Raw genomic sequence first — 19655 nt, forward strand, 5'->3', positions numbered from 1 at the left:
GGCATTTTTCTCTCGTATTCGCATTTGGACGCTTAATATTTGTCATGATCGGGAGGTGCCCGTGTTGGACTAAGGTGTACGAAGTTAAAAATCACACAACACCAGGTTACAGTCCAATAGGCTTGTTTGGAAGCACTAGCTTTCGGAGCACCGCTCCTTCATCAGGTGGTTGTGGAATATAAGATCGTAAGATCATAAATACTGTGTCCTACGATGTTTACTCCATAATCAGCTGATGAAGGAGCAGGGCTCCGAAAGCTAGTGCCTCCAAATAGGTCTGTTGGACTATCACCAGGTGCTTTGTGATTTTTAACTTTAAAATTTGTAACAAATTCCTGCATACTGAGCATGCTCCACGGTGTCAGCAAGCACTGCGCATGACCGCCAGTGTCGGCAAGCACTGCGCAAAATCTTGGGTGTCCGCAGAAACGTGCGCGAGCTCCTTTCCATGGAGCAGTGGACAACCTTGGAGGACCGGAAGGAGTCTGGTCCTCCTGCCAATCAGAGCCGGCCATTGTGGCAATGTGGAGTTTGGGCCATGAGCTCTGAAGCTGCTGTTGGTCTTTTCTCTCTGCATAAGGTTAAACTTCACCCCAGACTGTAATTTCCTTCCTCTGTCTAACATTTGTGAGTACAACAGTGTTTTTCTCACCACTTTTTCATTCTGGGGTTCAAGAGTGAACCGAGGGAGGGCCAGACTCTGGAAAAGTTGATCCAGGTCTGTGTGTCAACTTGCAAACACATGGAAAATGCAGTACCACAATGTGAAGTTCTAGCCTTTTCAGTGCAAAAAAAAAGCAGAAAGGAGGTGCATTGTTTAAATGGTGATATGTTGAGATGTGGCGAAAGTGAGATGCTGGAGATCAGAGTTGAATATTGTGGCTCTGGAAAATCACAGTAGGTCAGGCAGCAACTGAGGAGGAGGAGAGTCGACGTTTCGGGCACGAGCCCTTCATCAGGAGTGGTGTGTGGATCGACAAAGGGCCCTCAGTGTCCTTCTACACCAGTCACTGCCAGTTGTCAGAAAGTGCAGCAAGCAATGAGCAAAGCAAGTGGTATATCAGCAAGAAGAAATGAGTTCAGAAGTGGGGATGTCTTCCTGCAGTTAGGTCGGTTATTGAATGTATTCAAGGCTGAGTTCATGTGACTTTGAAGAACGAAGATGTTATGGGAGAAGGCAAGAAAATGGTTTTAAAGCCAGTGCAGAACAGTTATAGAGTCATACAGCACAGAAACAGACCATTCAGTCGAACTAGTCCATGCTGACGGTGTTCTGAAACTAAACTGCTCCCACCTGCCAATGATTGGCCTATATCCCTCCGAACCTTTCTTATTCATGTACTTATCCAAATGTCTTTTAAACATTGTAACTGTCCCTGCATCCAGCAACTCCTCTGGACATTGATTCCTCACACGAACTACTTTTTATCTTTAAAAAAAGGTGCCCCTCATGTCTTTTTAAAATATTTCTTTCTTCACCTTCAAAATTTGCTCCCTAATCTTGAACCACCCACACTAGGGAAAGAATGCGTGCCGTGCACCTCATCTCTACCTCTCATGATTTTATAATCCTCTCTAAGGTCACCTCTCAACCTCTGATGCTCCAGTGAAAAAAGTCCTAGCCTATCCATCTAGATGCAGGTATATTTATATCCAGTTATGAATTGTTCAATACTGGTGCCAGCTGGAAAGACAAATGACCTATTCCTGCTTCCAATTCTCTCACTGTGTCCAGGACACGCAAGAGACCATACGACATAGGCGCAGAAATTAAGCCATTTAGCCCATCAGATCTGCTCCACCATTCACTCACGGCTTATACGTTTCTCGACCCCATTTTGAAATATGGATTTTGGAAAGGCAGATCAGGGCAGGATCTACACATTTAATGGGGAGTGTTGTTGAATAAACATACCATGGAGTGCTAGTTCATAGTGGAGTCGCAGGTAGACAGGATAGCAAAGAAGGTGTTTGGTATATTTGCTTTTATAGGTCAGTGCATTTCAATACAGATGTTAGGAGGTCATGTTGCGGCTGTACAGGACATTGATTTGGCCACTTTTGGAATACTGCATTCGGTTCTGGTTTCCCTCCTACAGGAAAAGTGTTACGAACCTTTGCAAGGCTATTGCCAGAGTTGGAGGGTTTGAGCTATATGGAGAGGCTGAATCGGCTGGGATGTTTTCTCTGGATCATTGGGGGCTGAGGGGTGACTTTATAGAAGTTCATAAGGAGCATGGATAGGGTGAATAGCCAAACTCTTTTCCCCAGAGTCGGGGAGTCCAAAACTAGAGGTCATAGGTCTGAGGTGAGAGGGGAAATATTTAAAAGGAACTTTACAGGCACCTTTCTCACACAGAGGGTGTTGTGTGTATGGAATGAGCTGCCAGAGGAAGTGGTGGAGGCTGGTATAATTAAAGCATTTGAAAAGGCATCTGGTAATAAGGAGAATTGAGAGGGATATGGGTTATGTGCTGACAAACGAGACTATGTTAATTTGGGATATCTGGTCAGCACGGACAATTTGGACTGAAGAAAAGCAGAAGTGTCATTGTGAAGACTGGACTTTCAGAGCAGCTTTCAAAGATGTTTTGTCCTTACTGGGAGCAGAAGCTACAATGAAATCTTTAATTTGTGAGACAGCAACTGAGTGAGTGAGGACATTCAGGATATTGGTGGAAAGTGGGAATTTGTTGCAATGTGGAGTTGAAGTGATTTAAGTAAAGTGTCCTGAGCAGGGAGCCTAGTGAAGGGTTAGATGAGTTTTTGTTTTAAACTGCTCATTTCTTTCAGCCTCCAACATTGTATTTCCAATGCCGTCCATCAGTGGGAGTGGTGAATCAGTAACTGGTATCGTTAGAAGCCTTAAGATTTTCAGTACTGCAGGTACAGCATTGTCTCATCAGCTTTGTAAAGGTTACTGGCAGCAGCGGGAGGTGTGGGCTGGGATTCACTAGAAATGATTAAGCAGTTAGATAATACACGTACAAGAGGGCAGGGTGGGACTTGTCTTTCGATTTGCAGAAGGTGGGAGGTTCTGGTGCTGTGGTCCATGGCAAACACAACTGCGGTAAATCATAGAATCACTACAGCGTGGGATCAGGCCATTCATCCCATCAAGTCCACACTGACCCATCCGATGAGCATGCCACCCAGACCCACCCTATCTCGTCGTTTCAGCCAGTGAGTGAGACTAGGTCACAAGATTAGGGGGAGTAGGTTTAAGACAGAGGAGAAGGAACTGCTTTTCCCAGAGAGTGGTGAATCATTGGAATTCTCTGCCCAAGGAAGCAGTAGAAGCAGCCATATTCAAGACATAGTTCGATGGGATTTTGTATGGTAGGTGAATTTAGGATAGTCAGGATAATGCAGGTAAGAGGAGCTGAGACGATGGATAGATGAGCCATGATCTTTACGAATGGTGGAGTAGCTCAGTGGACCAAATGACCTACTCCTGATTCTGTTACTGCGAATGTATGAACATGCATTTTTCATGGCCAATCCGTATCAAGGTAGGTGAGCAATGTAGTGATGTGGAAATGAACATCAGAGAATGATAGAAAGGGACACGGAAAGTAAATGTCCCAGTCCAAAGATGTGCAGGTCAGGTCAGATGACCATGCTAAATTGTCCATAGTGTTAGGTTCATTAATCAGAAAGAAATGGGTCTGGGTGGGTTACTCTTCAGGGTGACGGTGTGGACTTGTTGGGCCGAAGGACCTGTTTCCACACTGTAGGGAATCGAATCTAATCAATCAAAACTGGATTCTACAGAACACAAGAATTGAAACTGAAGACTGTATGGCTGAATGTGTGTTGCAATGTTACACAACTGAATGAATTGGCTGCACACATTGAAGAGAATAATTATGATCTGAGACTCCTTCCAGGGACGTGGCTTCAGGATGACAAGGATTGGATCTGAATATTGAGGGGGTACGTGGCATTCAAGTTGAATAGGAAGCGAGGTAAAGGTCGAGGGTTGGCACTGCTAATCAAAGCACTAATAACATGGTACTCTGGTGTCAGCTCGGATTTCAGGTCCTGATTTCTCTGTCCTCTTCTCCCTGTTCCCTCAGACTAAGATGTTGTCTGTTCTCAGCTCAGCTGGCTTTCTGCTGAAACTTTGAGCCCCTTTTACACCTTCCAGAGCAATAAAACATTCAGTCGATCAAGGCCCAATCCACAATATTCCCAGCCTGACAACCATCCAGACGAGAGAGTCATCATAGCAGGGAATAAAACAAGAAAAATGAAACAAAATTAGACATAAATGCACATTTGGTGCTTAAAATGTGTTCATTAGATTGTAAACTAGAATTGGGGGTCTCCCAGGATTTTTATCATCCCCTACTTGAGGAATTCTCTCTCCCTAACAATATTTACATCAACAGAAATAAGGCATCTGTTATCAAATAGACATAAAGATATACAGCACGGAAATAGACTTTTTCATCCAACACATCCATGCTGACAAGATGTCCTATATAAATCTAGTGTCCCATTTGCCAGCATTTGGCCCATATCCCTCCAAACCTTTCCTATTCACACACCCATCCAGATGCCTTTTAAATGTTGTAATTATACCAGCCTCCACCACTTCCTCTAACCTATTTACCCTATCCATGCCCCTCATGATTTTATAAATGTCCATAACGTCACCCCTCAGCCTCCGACACTCCAGGGAAGCAGCCCCATCCTTTTCAGGCTCTCCTTATACCACAAACCCTCCAACCCTGGCGACATCCTTATCAATCTTTTCTGCACACTTTCAAGTTTCACAACATCGTTTCTATCCTATAGTAGGGAGACCAGAATCGAATGCAATACTCCAAAAGTGATCGAACCAATGTCCTGGACAGCTACAACATGACCTCCCAACTCCTGTACCCAATGCATTCAATGGGCCAAATGGCCTCTTTCTGCACTGCAGCGATTTAATGATTTGATTTTGTATCAGAGTCAATTTCAGTCACTATCTCTGGTTTATGATATGTCAGGGTGGGATCACTGGTACCAGAATTGCATGCAATACTCCAAACGTGGCCTAACTAATGTCTTCTACAGTCGCAACATGAAATCCCAACTCCTGCACTCTGTGCACTGACCAATAAAGGCAGGCATATCAAACACCTTCTTCACTATGCTGTCTGTGTGCGACTCCCCTTTAAGGAACTAAGAACTTACCATCGAGTCATACAGCATGGTCATGGACCTTTGGTCCATACAAGTCCATGCCAACCATAAGCCCAAACTACACCAGTCTCTCCTGCCTGCTGTTGGCCTGTATCCCTCCAAACCTTTCCTATTCATGTACTAAAACAAATGTCTTTTTATTGTACACGCATCCACCGCTTCCTGAGGAGGTTCATTCCACACATCAACCACCCTCTGTGTAAAATTAGTATTTGAATGGCAAGGATGAGATTGAATTGAAATGGTTCATTAAAATAAACAGCTTCTTCCAACCCCCTACAGCAGGTATGGTAGCAACTCCAACTCTGGAGTCTCTCAAATCGATATTTCCATGGAGTGGAGGGGGGAGTAAAGTGTTGGATTCACAGAGGTGGGGGTGTTTTGAGAGTGTAAAGCTAAAGTTAAACCCCGTGCTTTGCTTGAACTCAAACTGCATTGACGTGGAGGAGAGCGAAAGGAGACCCCACGTGCACCCCCCCCCCCCCCCCCCCCCATTGTGGACGCCACAACGTGGAGGTAGCCCTGTCAATTTCAGAGTGAAACTCCCTCCCTCTGGGCAACATCTGGGAGCAAAGCAATGTCTCTCCCTTTTCATTCCTCATCCTGGGAGGGGGGGGAGATAGAGGCTTTGGCGGGTGGGGTGGGGTGGATACTGTTCACTTGTAGCAACTGGAGTGACTCCATGGAGGGAGCAGGCTCTCCAAAGGTACTTGGATGCTCTCTGCCCCTCTCAAAGGTATTTTCCTTGTGTATTCCCTCAGTTTGGCACGTATAGAGTTTGTACCCTGGAAAAGGTTTATTTCTTTCCTCATGTTCAGAAGTATAAGGATAGTTTCTCGTGGAACTGAGCTGTATTTAAGGGATTGGCACACTGATTTCAAATATAGACATATGTTGCTTCATATGGTGTATATCTGATATTGTTGGCTGTTATAAAAAACTTTGTGGCTATGATTTTTCACCTTCTAATGCAGTAATAGAGTTACGTTCTATATTTCTTGTCTTTTTTATTTACTTGGACAGCAGGAAGTCATTCAATAACTTCACTGGCTTTCTTTTCCCAAGCACCCTTGACATTTCATTATCATATTCTTGATTCAGCTCCATTTCCAGCACCTTTGTCCACAGCTTGTTCCAGGTTATTGCGATCTAAATTACGTTTTCCTCCATACACACTTAAGGCTATCTTGTTGCATGAGGGTTTTCTGCGTCCTGCATAATATTTGGTCAGCACTCATCGAGCAATCTACAGGAATTGCCACCGATGTTATGTTCATTTAACAGTACTGACAGTGATCACTCAATTTGTGATTGTTTTTACAGGAAGACATGCAGAAAGAAATCTGAAAACAAATGATACATCATCTTCTGACAGAGCCACTTGAACCAATGGGGCTTGAATATCAGCAGCCATTCAATTCGAGAAGAAATGTTTGCTTTTGTCTGTGTGAGAGATTTTGAATACTGGTATGGCAGGAATAATACTGAGACACCCTAGTGAGGGAGATTCAGTACGCTGTCTGTGAAAAATGCGTCAAACAATTTACTCAGCTTGGGGGATCACAATCCCACCCCTCACAGTGGGGAGAGACTATGTATCCGTTCTGTTTTTAATTTCAAACCCAGCGCGACACAAAGAATGCTCCCCTCATGGGGAAACCATGGAAATGTTGGGACTGTGGGAAAGGGTTCCCTTCCCCATTGGGGCTAGACACCCACAGACGCGTTCTCACTGGGGAGACGTCGTTCTCCTGCTCAGTATGTGGGAAGGGATTCAATTGGCTGTGCAGCCTGCAGACACACCAGCGAGTTCACACCAGGGAGAGGCTGTTCATCTGCGGCCATTGTGGGAAATGACTCATTCAGTCGTCCCATCTGCAGACACACCTTTTGTGTCCTTTTGAAATTTGTCTGGCTGCTCAACTTTATATGTCTATTCCCCACGGTAGAGGAAGTCCAAAGCTAGAGACGAAGGAAATATAAGAATTGTATGATAACTGGCAGAACTCATAGCAGCACTGGCATACAGAAGGGTTTGGGCATATAGATCCGTGGAAGTGGTAAAGCAGGTGGGTACGGTGATCAAGAAGAAACACAGCACGTTTCCTGGAGTGTAAGAGCTGGCGAGTTACACCTATTTATTCTGGCCATATTTGGAATACTACGTTCAGTTCTGGTCGCCACACTACCGGAAGGATGTGGGTGCTCTGGCAGAGGGTACAGACAAGGTTCACCAGGACATTGCCAGGTCTGAAGGGCTCTAGTTATGAGGAGAAGTGGCATAAACCTGATTTTGTTTTCTCTCTGGGAAGACAGAGGCTGAGGGGAGACCTCGACAATATGATGAGACACAGATTGGTTGGACATGGGTGGCAGGGTAGCTCAGTGGTTTGCACTGATGCCACACAGTGCCAGAGACCCGAGTTCGATTTCAGTCTCGGGTGACTGTCTGTGTGGAGTTTGCACATTCTTCCTGCATGCCACCTCTCATGTCTGCAAGGGCTTCCACCTACATTCCAAAAATATGTAGGTTAGGGTGGATTAGCCATGCTCAATTACCCATAGTGTCCAGGGATAGGCAGGTTAAGATGGATTGTCTGTGTGTAAATTGCCCGAGTGTTCAGGGATGTGTATGTCAGGTGCATTAGTTAGGGGTAAATATAGAGTAATAGGGGTAGGGGAATGAGTCCCTGTGGGTTAATCTTTGGAGGGTCGGTGTTGACTTGTTGGACTGAATCATCTGTTTCCACCCTGGAGGGATTCTATGATCGTCAGAGGCTTTTTTTCCCTTCACGGTGGAAAGGTCAACTAAAATAGGGCACAGGTTCGAGACGAGAAGGGGACTTTCAATGTTGTGAAACTTGAGAGGATTGAGAAAAGATTCAAAAGGATGTTGCCAGGGTAAGAGCTTTAAACCACAGGGAGAGGCTGAATAGGATGGGGCTGTTTTCCCAGGAGCATCGCAGGCTGAGAGTTTTTTTAAAAGAGGTTTATAAAAACTTGAGGGGCGTGGATGGGGTGAATAGACAAGGTCTTTTCCCTGGGATGGGGGAGTGCAGAACTGTTGTGGTTCTGCCGAGCTGGGCATTTGTCTTGCAAACGTTTCGTCCCCTCTCTAGGTGACATCCTCAGTGCGTGGGAGCCTCCTGTGAAGCGCTTCTGTGCTGTTTCCTCCGGCATTTATAGTGGCCTGTCTGTGCCACTTCCGGTTGTCAGTTCCAGCTGGCCGCTGTAGGGGCCGGTATATTGGGTCCAGGTCGATGTGTTTGTTGATAGAGTCTGTGGATGAGTGCCATGCGTCTAGGAATTCCCTGGCTGTTCTCTGTTTGGCTTGCCCGATAATGATAGTGTTGTCCCAATCGAATTCATGTTGCTTGTCATCTGTGTGTGTGGCTGCTAAGGATAGCTGGTCGTGTCGTTTCGTGGCGAGTTGGTGTTCATGGATGCGGATCGTTAGCTGTCTTCCTGTTTGTCCTATGTAGTGTTTTGTGCAGTCCTTGCATGGGATTTTGTACAGTACATTTGTTATGCTCATGTTGGGTATCGGGCCATTTCCGAACTGACAGCCAGACTACTGCGACCACTAGGACTCATAACAGCACACAAACCAACAGCCACTCTCAGACAACAACTCACCAGAACGAAGGACCCGATACCCAACATGAGCAAAACAAATGTAGTGTACAAAATCCCATGCAAGGACTGCACAAAACACTACAAAGGACAAACAGGAAGACAGCTAACGATCCGCATCCACGAACACCAACTAGCCACGAAACGACACGACCAACTATCCTTAGTAGCCACACACACATATGACAAGCAACATGAATTCGACTGGGACAACACTACCATTATAGGGCAAGCCAAACAGAAAGCAGCCAGGGAATTCCTAGAGGCATGGCACTCATCTACAGACTCTATCAACAAACACATCGTGCTGGACCCAATATACTGGCCACTACAGCGGACAGCTGGAACTGACAACCGGAAGCGGCAGAGACAAGCCACTACAAATGCCGGAGGAAACAGCACAGAAGCGCTTCACAGGAGGCTCCCAAGCACTGAGGATGTCACCTAGAGAGGGGACGAAACGTTTGCAAGACAAATGCCCAGTTCGGCGAACACAACCACAACAACGAGCACCCGAGCTACAAATCTTCTCACAAACTTTGAAGTGCAGAACTCGAGGGCATAGGTTGAGGGCGAGAGGGGAAACATTTAAAAGGGACCTTGCAGTCAATCTTTCCATGCAAAGGGTTGTGTATGCATGGAACGAGCTGCCAGAGGAAGTGGTGGAGTCTGGTGGCGGCATCTGGATGGATATATGAATAGGAAGGGTTTAGAGGGATCTGGGCCAAGTGCTGGCAAATGGGACAAGATGAATTTTGGATATCCGGTCGGCATGGACAATTTAGATTGAAAGGTCTGTTTCTGTGCTTTACGTCTCGGACTTTAAGGCTGATGAAAAATATTGGCATTCGTCGAAACATTTATGCAATAGGAAATTATAAGAGGGTAAAGATAAGCCTCACGTCATTGATCCACGAATCCCGGTGTAGTATGGATGTATTTCCAGTAATAGAGTCGGTAGGAAGGAGTCCAAAAGATGGCTTCTTTTACAAAAAGTCACACTGGATACTTAAATCCGAGTCTTCTGGGAATCTAAGACAACCGTGCGTTAATATAAGACAGATAAGTCTGGGGTATATGGTACATATTTGATGGAATGTTTGTGGCTCTAAAAGCCTGATTTTCAGTGTTTCTGGGCTCGTAATATTGCACTGCAGCATATTGTATATCTTCAGTTAGAACGTCAATACCGCATGATAGATGTCCATTCAGCAACTTGAGTGAACTCTTCATGGAGCATGCAATCCACCACATTACCCTGCTGTATACATTTACATATAGGTCAGCACAAAGATCTTGGGTATTAAGAGAGGAAAGAATGTTTCACAGAAACTAGAATTGTGTGTTCTGATTTTCTATTGTGGACTGACAGCAATGACCTTTGCAATCTCTTTCCACAGGAATATTACAAGAGAAGAATTTGGAGGTAGATATCTCAGACCAAGCATCACATCGAAATCTGACAGTCACTTGACTCACCAGGACTTGGATATTGATGGCCTTGACAACAAGGATGAGGCGGTCTGTCTGCTCAGTTAGGTTGTAAACGTCAGTGTGGCTGGAAACTCAGAGTCTCACATACCCACACACCAGAGTAGTGACCTGAACATGAAAAATTACTTCCCTGACTGGGAATCGAACCCGGGCCGCGGTGGTGAGAGCGCCGAATCCTAACCTCTAGACCACCAGGGAAACGTGAATGCATCTTGGTATCTCTGCTGAAAATTGTTACGCTGCCCGGGAATCGAACCCGGGCCACGGTAGTAAGAAGACTTTCACCGGTACATCCACCAATGTAATATTTTGTATCCATTGCTCCCGATGCGATCACTACAATATTGGGGAGACTGGAGAGTCAAGTCACATCTCCGTGACACCCGCACCAATCAACCACATTGCCCTATGGAACAACATTTCAACCTCCGCCCCCCACTCTGCCTTCACCGCCACTCCCTTCCCACCCGACGCCTGTAGGAAGAACACTTCATGTTCCGCCAGGTCGTCAATGTGGACTTCACCAGTTTCCTCATTTCCCCTCCCCCACCTTACCTCAGTACCAACCTTCCAGCCAGCACTGACATCATGACCTGTCCTACTTGCCAATCTCCCTTCCCCCCTATCCGCTCCACCCTTCTCTCTGACCTGTCACCTCCATCCCCACCACCATTAACCTATTTTACTCTTTGCTACCTTCGCCCCAGCACACCATCACCCCCAATTTATCTCTCCACCCTGGAAGCGTCCTGCCCCTATTCCTGATGAAGGGCTTTCGCCCGAAACGTCGAATTTCCTGCTCCTGGGGAGCTACTTGACCTGTTGTGCTTTTCCAGCACCACTCTGGTCTAAACTCTGGTTTCCAGCATCTGCAGTCCTCACTTTTGCCTACCCAATAAACCCAGTGTGCCGATTTCTCATCAACAAATTGACCCAAGCAGACACAACGTCTACAGAAACCCTAGCCACATTACCTTACATTAAATACATCTTTTAAATGATGTCCAGACAACTCAAACCTCTCAGCATCATGGTAGCCCACAAACCTACCAACACACTTAAACAGCGGCTAGTGAAACTGAAATACCCGATACAAACAACCAGCAAACGAATGTTATTTACAAAATACCATACAAGGAAATATATACATGAACTCTGCCGCACAGTTCTCTGTGGCAAGAAATGCTGGGATGAGATAAGGAAGATATTTTCAGCCAAAAAGAATCGACACTGACTGGACAGCCATTTACAATCACCCCTGTCAGCCCAGGATGGAAGATCCGAAGGGATGAACAGTTTTCTTATTTTCGGAAGATTCACAAAGCTGAGACTGGGTTTTGGTGTTTGTTCCCATTCCACTCCCAGGAGCCGCAATGGTTGGGGTGGTGAGTTGGGGAAAGTGAAATGTGCCCGTGAGCAGCGTGTGGGGCTATTTCAGCTTCCCCTCCTCTGACAGCGCTGTGACGTGACTCTGATGTTCTCAGGGACACTCACTGATGCGAGACAGTGAAAAGATTCTCATTCCCGCAGATCAGGAATTCAAACCATTTGCCGGCTTCAGGACAATGAGAAAGATTAATTGGGCTGTTTGAAGAAGCTGTGAGCTGCATTTCAAACAGGTAGGTGGGGTCAGTGGCGTCATCCACTGCGCCCCCGGCCTGTGCATATCTAACGCCACCATGCTGCAGGGTTCTGACGTTCACACGGACATGCGCAGCAATGGGAACCTTCACAAGGTGAACAGCCAAAGATAATCACCGTCACTGCTTCCCTTCCATCGTCCCAACTTTGTGAAGCAGTATCTTTCACTGGCAAATAAAACACATTAATCCTCAGGTGCCTGCTTCATTTCGATCACGACTTCACGCCCCTCACTGTTCTAGTCTCATTTCCAAACACTTGGCTCATAGCCTCAAAAGCAGCTCTGTGGGTATCTGCTTGTTCCACCCTGACAGGCAGTGAGTTGCAGATTCCCGACCAGTCCCAATGTGAGTTAAATATCTTTCACCCTTAACTGATTTGAATCTTAAATAAGAAACCGGGGAACAGTCTGCCTTTCTTTTTGACGACATTTCTCAGTTTGTAGTCGACAGGGTTCCCACCTGCGTGGGGAAACCGCAATAGATTTCAAGTCCGTCGCATTAACCACTCTGTCCACGAATAAAGAACCACACTGACAGCTTCATTTCCCAGGTCTCTCTGCCTGTGGAGCTGAGAAAGAGTGAATTATTGCTGGGTTTGTTTGAATCCAATCACTTCACAGGTTTCGAAAGGGTTAAATATCTTCAAATGGAGAGTCTGGTTGATTCATCCCGAAAGATGAAATCAACTTTCAGTTAAAAGCAAAAACAGAAATTGCAGGAGCAACTCAGCAGGTCAGACACCATCGGTGGAAAGAGAATCAGAGACAACATTTCAGAACTCTGTTTTCTCCCACAGGTACCGCCGAACCTGCTGAGTTTCTCCAGCAGTTCCTCTTTCTGTCTCGGATTCTCAGCATCCGCAGTCCTTTAGTTTGAAATTAAATCAATTCAGCCTCATGTGCAGGAATGAAAATCCTTTCAATTTCCAAAAAAAAGGCAGAGATTTCAAGGCATTTGGAAAAAAAGTAAAAGTGACATTAGGAAGAACATTTTCACACAGGGAGTGGTTCGGATCCATAAATCCCTGTCTGACCGTGACAAAGAGGCAGATTCACGAACACAACAGGGAATTCGGTGGTCATGCTCAAAGTAACAATGTGGAGATTTACAGGCATGGAGAAGGCAAGGGAATGATACGAATAGAGACTCTCATTTACTTGCTGTGTAGAACCAGGTGGGCCTCCAAGTGCGCTGTGACACGTGTTGTGGTTCAGAGTGACCTCACCGTTCGACCAACGGAAGGTGGGAATTTAGAAAAGTTAATATTTACACAGTCTCCTCACGTCAACGCAACAGCAAAATGGTTTAATTATCTACGAGTGGAGAGAGCTTGTTCTTGGAGATAGGACAAACAGCTGGCTCAGGGATGCCATTCCACATTGCTCTCTTTGCCAGCAGTTCAGAGGGAGAACATTGGAGGGACAAAGAAGTGAATAACGATCTGTGTCGGAGGGTGACTAACTATTAATGGAGACTGTTCCTGGCTAACAATAAGTCGTGTGTAACAGCAGACTATGTGATAACAAGGCCTCCTGTGGGTGTGGTAGGGGTCAAGGGCATGGGGGAGTTCCGGTCCAAACAATATTGAACTCGATGTTGAAGACCGGAGGGCTATAGGATCTTCAAGTGGAAACTGAGGCGTTGGTCTTCCATCTGGAGCTGAGCTTTGCTGGAACACTACTGCATGCCTGAGACAGAGCAGTTGGCCAGGGAACAGGGTGGCGCGTTAAAGTGACAGGCAACCAGAAGCTCAAGGCCTTTTTTTGCGAGCAGAACCGAGATGTTCTGCGAAGCAGTCACCCAGTTTATGCTTCATGCTACGTTGGGGAAACCACATTGTGAGCAACAAATGCAGTAGACTAGTTTGTGGCAAATGTGCAGGTAAAGTGCTGCTTCACCTGGCAGGTATGTTTGAGCCCTTGGATATTCAGGAGGGAGCAGGTAAATAGGCAGGTGTTACACATTCGGCGGTTGCAGGGGAAAGTGCCTTGGCACTATGGGAGGTGGGTGTGGGGTGTTGTGAGTGAAGGAAGAGTGGACCCGAGGTGTAAGCCCTGCCCATTTACCTCCTTTCATATATAAATCCGTGAAGTTGAAAGGACTTTCCATAGAATGATTCAGTACCACGTGACTCATGGACTAATTCGTATTCATGTTCCGGGGCCAGCATCATTATTGTGTCTCAGCAGCTGCAGGCCATCACCGGGGGCTCGTCCTATGACGTCATGGTGAGACTGGAAGCTCCCGGGTCAGTTTATCAAAGAAACCTCCCTGTGGGTCAGGGCAACCCTGCATCGGGAAGCACTGGGATGGTCAACCACGATCAGTTTACATGGGGAACACATCTCCACATTACACAGCCTCGAGGCAAATTTCCCTTCCTTTTACTTAAAGTTCAAGAGCAATCAAACCGAAATTCCCCAGGTCAGTTTGAAAGAATTTCTTCCAGGTGTGCGCTAAATATATCTATGAGAACTTTGTTAAAGTTTAAACGTTGCGAGTGTTGAAGTTTTGTGCTTTTGGAGAAATCACAGCTCGAAAAAACAGAATGTAGGAATTTAGACAGAGTTGATATTTGCACGACGGCGATATGTCTGCGGGTGCGTGATGAGAGCATCACACAGAAGGGAAACCATCTCTCCTATTCACTCAATGTCGTCTTTAGCAACTTTCCAGTATAACGGCGCTCTGTTCTGCACCTCGCCTTCTCATTTCTTTCTCAAAAAACTTCAACATAAATATTTCACCTTGATATACTGGCCCAATGTGCACAGTTGAGATGACACTCTCGTGGAGGTCTGAGTGGTCTTTAGTTGTTCTCTGTATCCTGTGTTGAGGAGGGCAATGCTTGTCACGGGTCACTCCGGTGTTAGAGAAAAGTTTAGAAACAAAATGGTTTAACTTTCTGCCAGTAGAGAGGGCCCGTGACAAACAGCAGCAGGGAGACAGATGAGAAGCAGCTGTTCTGGAAACTATTTGCCGCTTGAAATTCTCAGAGTAATGTGGGTTGCAGATTCCCGACCAGTCCCAATGTGATTGAAATATTTCAACCCCTGCACTGATTTGCATCTTTAAAAAAACGTGGAGCAATCTCCCTTTCTTTTTGACGACAGTTCTCAACTGTAGTCGGCAGGGTTCACACCTGCGTGGGGAAACCGCAGTGGATTTCAAGTCCATCGCATTAACCACTCGGCCCACCAATACAGAACCACACCGACAGCTTCATTTCCCAGGTCTCTCTGCCTGTGGAGCTGAGAAAGAGTAAATCATTGCAGAGTTTGTTTGAATCCAATCACTTCACAGGTTTCGAAAGGGTTAAATATCTGCAAATGGCGAGTCTGGGTGTTTCATCCCGAAAGATGAAATGGACGTTCAGTTAGAAACAAAAACAGAAATTGCAGGAGCAACTCAGCAGGTCAGGCAGCATCTGTAGAAAGAGAATCAGAGACAACATTTCAGAACTCGTTTTTTCTCATCCAGGTACAGCCAAACCTTCTGACTTTCTCCATAGTTCCTCTTTCTGTCTCGGACTCTCAGCATCCGCAGTCATTTACGGTAGAAATTCAATCAATTCAGAAACCCCTCTGTGCTTCCTCAGTGGAGAAGATTTCCGTTTGGGAAACATTTTCCTGACACCGTTAAAAACGCGCACCTTCGCAGCCAAGAAAGCGGTAGGAGCGAGAACAACAAACATTCCGTCTCTGGGTGGTCTCGAACCAACAACATTTCGGTTAAAAGCCGAACGCGCTGACCAATTGGCGGCTGTCGCACCGTCTCTTTGAGGAAGCTACAATTCAATTCATAAATCAACCTGCCCCCCCCCCAGAATTACCATTGTCTTCTATCAGTTTTACTTTTCCATAATAAAGCCTGGGACATTCATTATGGAGACATGGGAACAGTCTGATCCCACCATCTGCAGGCACATCCATGTCACGAGGAACTAGCCCTTCTACAACGGGGCCATCGCCCTCCGAGCCTTTTAGTGTAGTGTCTCTTCCCGAATTTTCTCTTTGGTCCCGAGCTGAAAAGGGGTTTGAATTCCTGATGTGCAGAGAATTCTTTCAATGTCTCAGATCAGTTCATGTCCAGAGAATCTCCCGGCCTCTTAAACAAAGGGACAATGTCTGGACTGTCTCTGCTCAGTCGAACAGTTCATCCTTCATTCTCCTCTAATTCCACTTCCCAAAGAGTTTCCAAAGATGCACAAAGCTGGAGACTGGGATTTCTGTTTTACTTCCTGAACATTTTTCCAGCTGCTGACTGACAATATTTTGCCCAAAACCCTTCCCCATTGTAACACTTGTATCATGTCCAGGTCTGAGGAATTTGAACTTTATGGAGACATTTTCCAAGTTTGGGAATGTTCTCTTTGGAGCAAAGAATGTTAACTGGAGATTCCCAGGGGCTGTTGGCAATGATGGAGCAGAAGTGGTGGAAATGGGCAGATTAATGATCAGAAGAACCTATTGTCACTGACTAGGGTCAGTTACCAGAGGACAGGGATTGAAGTTCTTTAATGGAAAGCAGCATTTGTATAGAACAAACACACCGAATACTGCAGAAAGCAAACGGGTCGAGCAGCATCTGTGGAAAGGTAAAGAGAGCCGACGTTTTGAGTGTGCTACGGTTTTTGTTCAGAACTCAGTGTTTTGCCTCTTCCCGAAGTTGGTCCAGGTCTGTGTCTCAATTGGCAAACACATGGCAAGTCCAGTGCCGCAATGTGAAGTTATAGCCTTTGCTGTCTTTTAAAAAAAAGCAGTGCATTGTTTAAATGGTGATATATTGGAATGTGGAGAAAGTGAGGACGAGAGGTGAAAGGCGAAAAATGTGGCACTGGAAAAGCACAACAGGTCAGGCAGCATCTGAGGAGCAGGACAGTGAACGTTTCGGGCACAAGCCCTTTATCAGGAATGATGTATGGATGTACAAAGGGGTCTCAGAGTCCCTCCACTCCAGTCAATGCCAGTTGTCGGGCAGATGCAGCAGGCAATGAGCGAGGCAAGTGGTATATTACGAAGAGGAATTGAGTTCAGAAGTGGGGTCATTTTACATAATCAAAGCTAAGGTCATCTGAGTTTTGAACGACAAAGAAGTGGATGGTTATGGGAGGAGGCAAGAAAATGGTTTTAAGACCAGTACAGGTCAGTCACAGAGTCAGACAGCACTGAACAGACCCTTCATCCAACTAGTCCATGCTGAGTATGTTCTCAAACTAAACTCGTCCCACCTACCAGTGTTTGGCCCATAAATCTTCGAATCTTTCGTATTCATGTACTTATCCAAATGTCTTTTAAACGTTGTAACTGTACGTGTATAAAGTCATGAGGGACATGGATAGGATAAATAGACAAAGTCTTTTCCCTGGGGTGGGGGAGTCCAGAACGAGAGGGCATGGGTTTAGCGTTAGAGAGGAAAGATACAAAAGAGATCTAAGGGGCAACTTTTTCACGCAGACGATGGTACATTTATTGAATGAACTGCCAGAGGAAGTGGTGAAGTCTAGTACGATTACAATATTTAAAAGGCCTTTGGTTAGGTATATGAATAGGAAGGGTTTGGAAGGATATGGGGCCGTGTGCTGTCAGGTAGGACTAGATTGGGTTGGGATAGTTGGTCGGCATGGACTAGTTGGACCAAAAGGTCTGTTTCTGTGCTGTACATCTCCATGACTCTATGACTTCCTCTGTGCATTCATTCTGCACTCAGACCACTCTCTTAAAAAATGCTTGTCCTGTCTTTATAAAATCTTTCTCTACTCACCTCAAAATATTTGTTCCCTGATCCTGAGACCCCCAGCTGAGGGAAAGGACACCTGCTGTTCACCTCATCCGTATCCCTCATGATTTTATAATCCTCTTTCAGGTCACCTCTCAATCTCCTATGTTTCAGTGAGAAAAGTTCCAGCCCATCCACCCAAGGTGTAGGTATATTCATATCCAATTATGAAATGTTCAATGCTGGTGCAGGCTGGAAAGATCAAGTGGTCTACTCCTGCTCCCAATTTATCTTGGCTGTTACGTTTCTCAGCCCCATTCTCCCGTTTTTCCCCGCAACTCTCAACCCTTGATACTCTATCTCAGTGTGAAACATAGTACCTGGTCTCCACAGCTTTCTGTGACAATGAATGCCATAGATTCACCACTTTCTGGATAAAGAAATTTCTCCTAATCTCCATTCTCCCTTTATGCTGAGGCCATGCCCATGGGTATTAGTCTCTCCTCCCAATGAAAACATCTTCCCATGTCCGCTCTGTCCAGGCTGTTCAATATTCTGTACATTTCAGTTAGATCCACCTTGAATGTGGGTCTGTTAATCAGCATGAACCAAACCCTTCAGGATGAGGACAGCAGGGATTAGGTTCAACAAAGTGAGAATGGAGGGAGAGTGTGTGAGATGGAGATTTTCAGCTTTTAGGGAATAAGATGGGAAAGAAAGTTTGATATAAATTATAATTGATCAGATGAGCAGAAGGGCGAAGGAGTGGCGGATGGAATTTAATTTAGAAAAACATGAGCTGATGCATTTTGATGAGGCAAATCTGGGCAGGACCGATGTGGTTAATGGTAAGTTCCTGGGGGTGTTGCTGAGCAAAGAAATCTTGGAAAGCAGGTTCATAGTTCCTTGAAAGTGGAGTTGCAAAAAGGCAGGATAGCAAAGAAGGCGTTTGGTACGCTTTCCTTTATTGGTCAGAACACTGAGTATAGGAGTTTGGAGGTAATGTTGTGGCTGCACAGGACATTGGAAAGGCCACTTTTGGAATACTGCACTCAGTTCTGGTTTCCCTGCTGTCGGAAAGGTGTTGTGAAACTTGAAAGGGTTCGGAAAAGATTCAGGAGGTTGTTGCCAGAGTTAGAGGGTTTGAGCTACAGGGAGAGGCTGAATAGGCTGGGGCTGTATTCCCTGGAGCATCTGTGACCATTCGAAGTTTAAAAGAGGCATGTATAGGGGGAATAACGGAGATCTTTTCCCCAGGATATGGGAGTCCTAAAGGAGAGAGTATACGTTTGAGGTGAGGGGGGAAGATTTTAAAGGGACCTGAGGGGCAGCGTTTTCATGCAGAGGGTGATGTGTGTATGGAACGAGCTGCCAGAGGAAATAGTGGAGGCTGGTACAATTACAATATTTAAAGGCATCTGGATGGGTACATGAATAGGAAGGGTTGAGAGGGTTATGGGCCAAATGCTGGCAAATGGGTCGAAATTAATTTTGGATCTCTGGTTGGCACGGACGAGTTGGATGAAAGGTCTGTTTCCGTGCTGCATGACTCGAATGATCTTTGGTGAAAACAGAAGTGTCATTGTGAAGAGTGGACTTTCAGAAGCGGCTTTCAAAGATGTTTTGCCCTTACGAGGAGCAGAAATCTTCCGTTTGTGAGAAAGCAGCTGGGGAATGAGTACATCCAGGATTTTGTTAGAAAGTGGAAATTCATTGCACTGTGGGGATGAAGTGTTTTAAGTTTTACCGGCGGTATGTACAGTGTGCTGAGCGGGGAGCCTAGTGAAGGGTTAGGTAGGTTTTTGTTTTAAATTGCTCATTTCTGTCAGGCTCCAACATTGTATTTCCAATGCTGTCAATCAGAAGGTGCAGTAAATCAGTAACTGGTATCGTTAGAAGCCTTACGATTTTCAGTACTGCAGGTATTGCATTGTTTCACCAGCATTGTAAAGGTTACTGGCAGCAGCAGCA

Source organism: Chiloscyllium plagiosum, unplaced genomic scaffold (genome assembly GCF_037043375.1).
Source record: "Chiloscyllium plagiosum isolate Xiang-an unplaced genomic scaffold, Cpla_swu_hap1 HiC_scaffold_27, whole genome shotgun sequence".
NCBI classification, from domain to species: Eukaryota; Metazoa; Chordata; class Chondrichthyes; order Orectolobiformes; family Hemiscylliidae; genus Chiloscyllium; species Chiloscyllium plagiosum.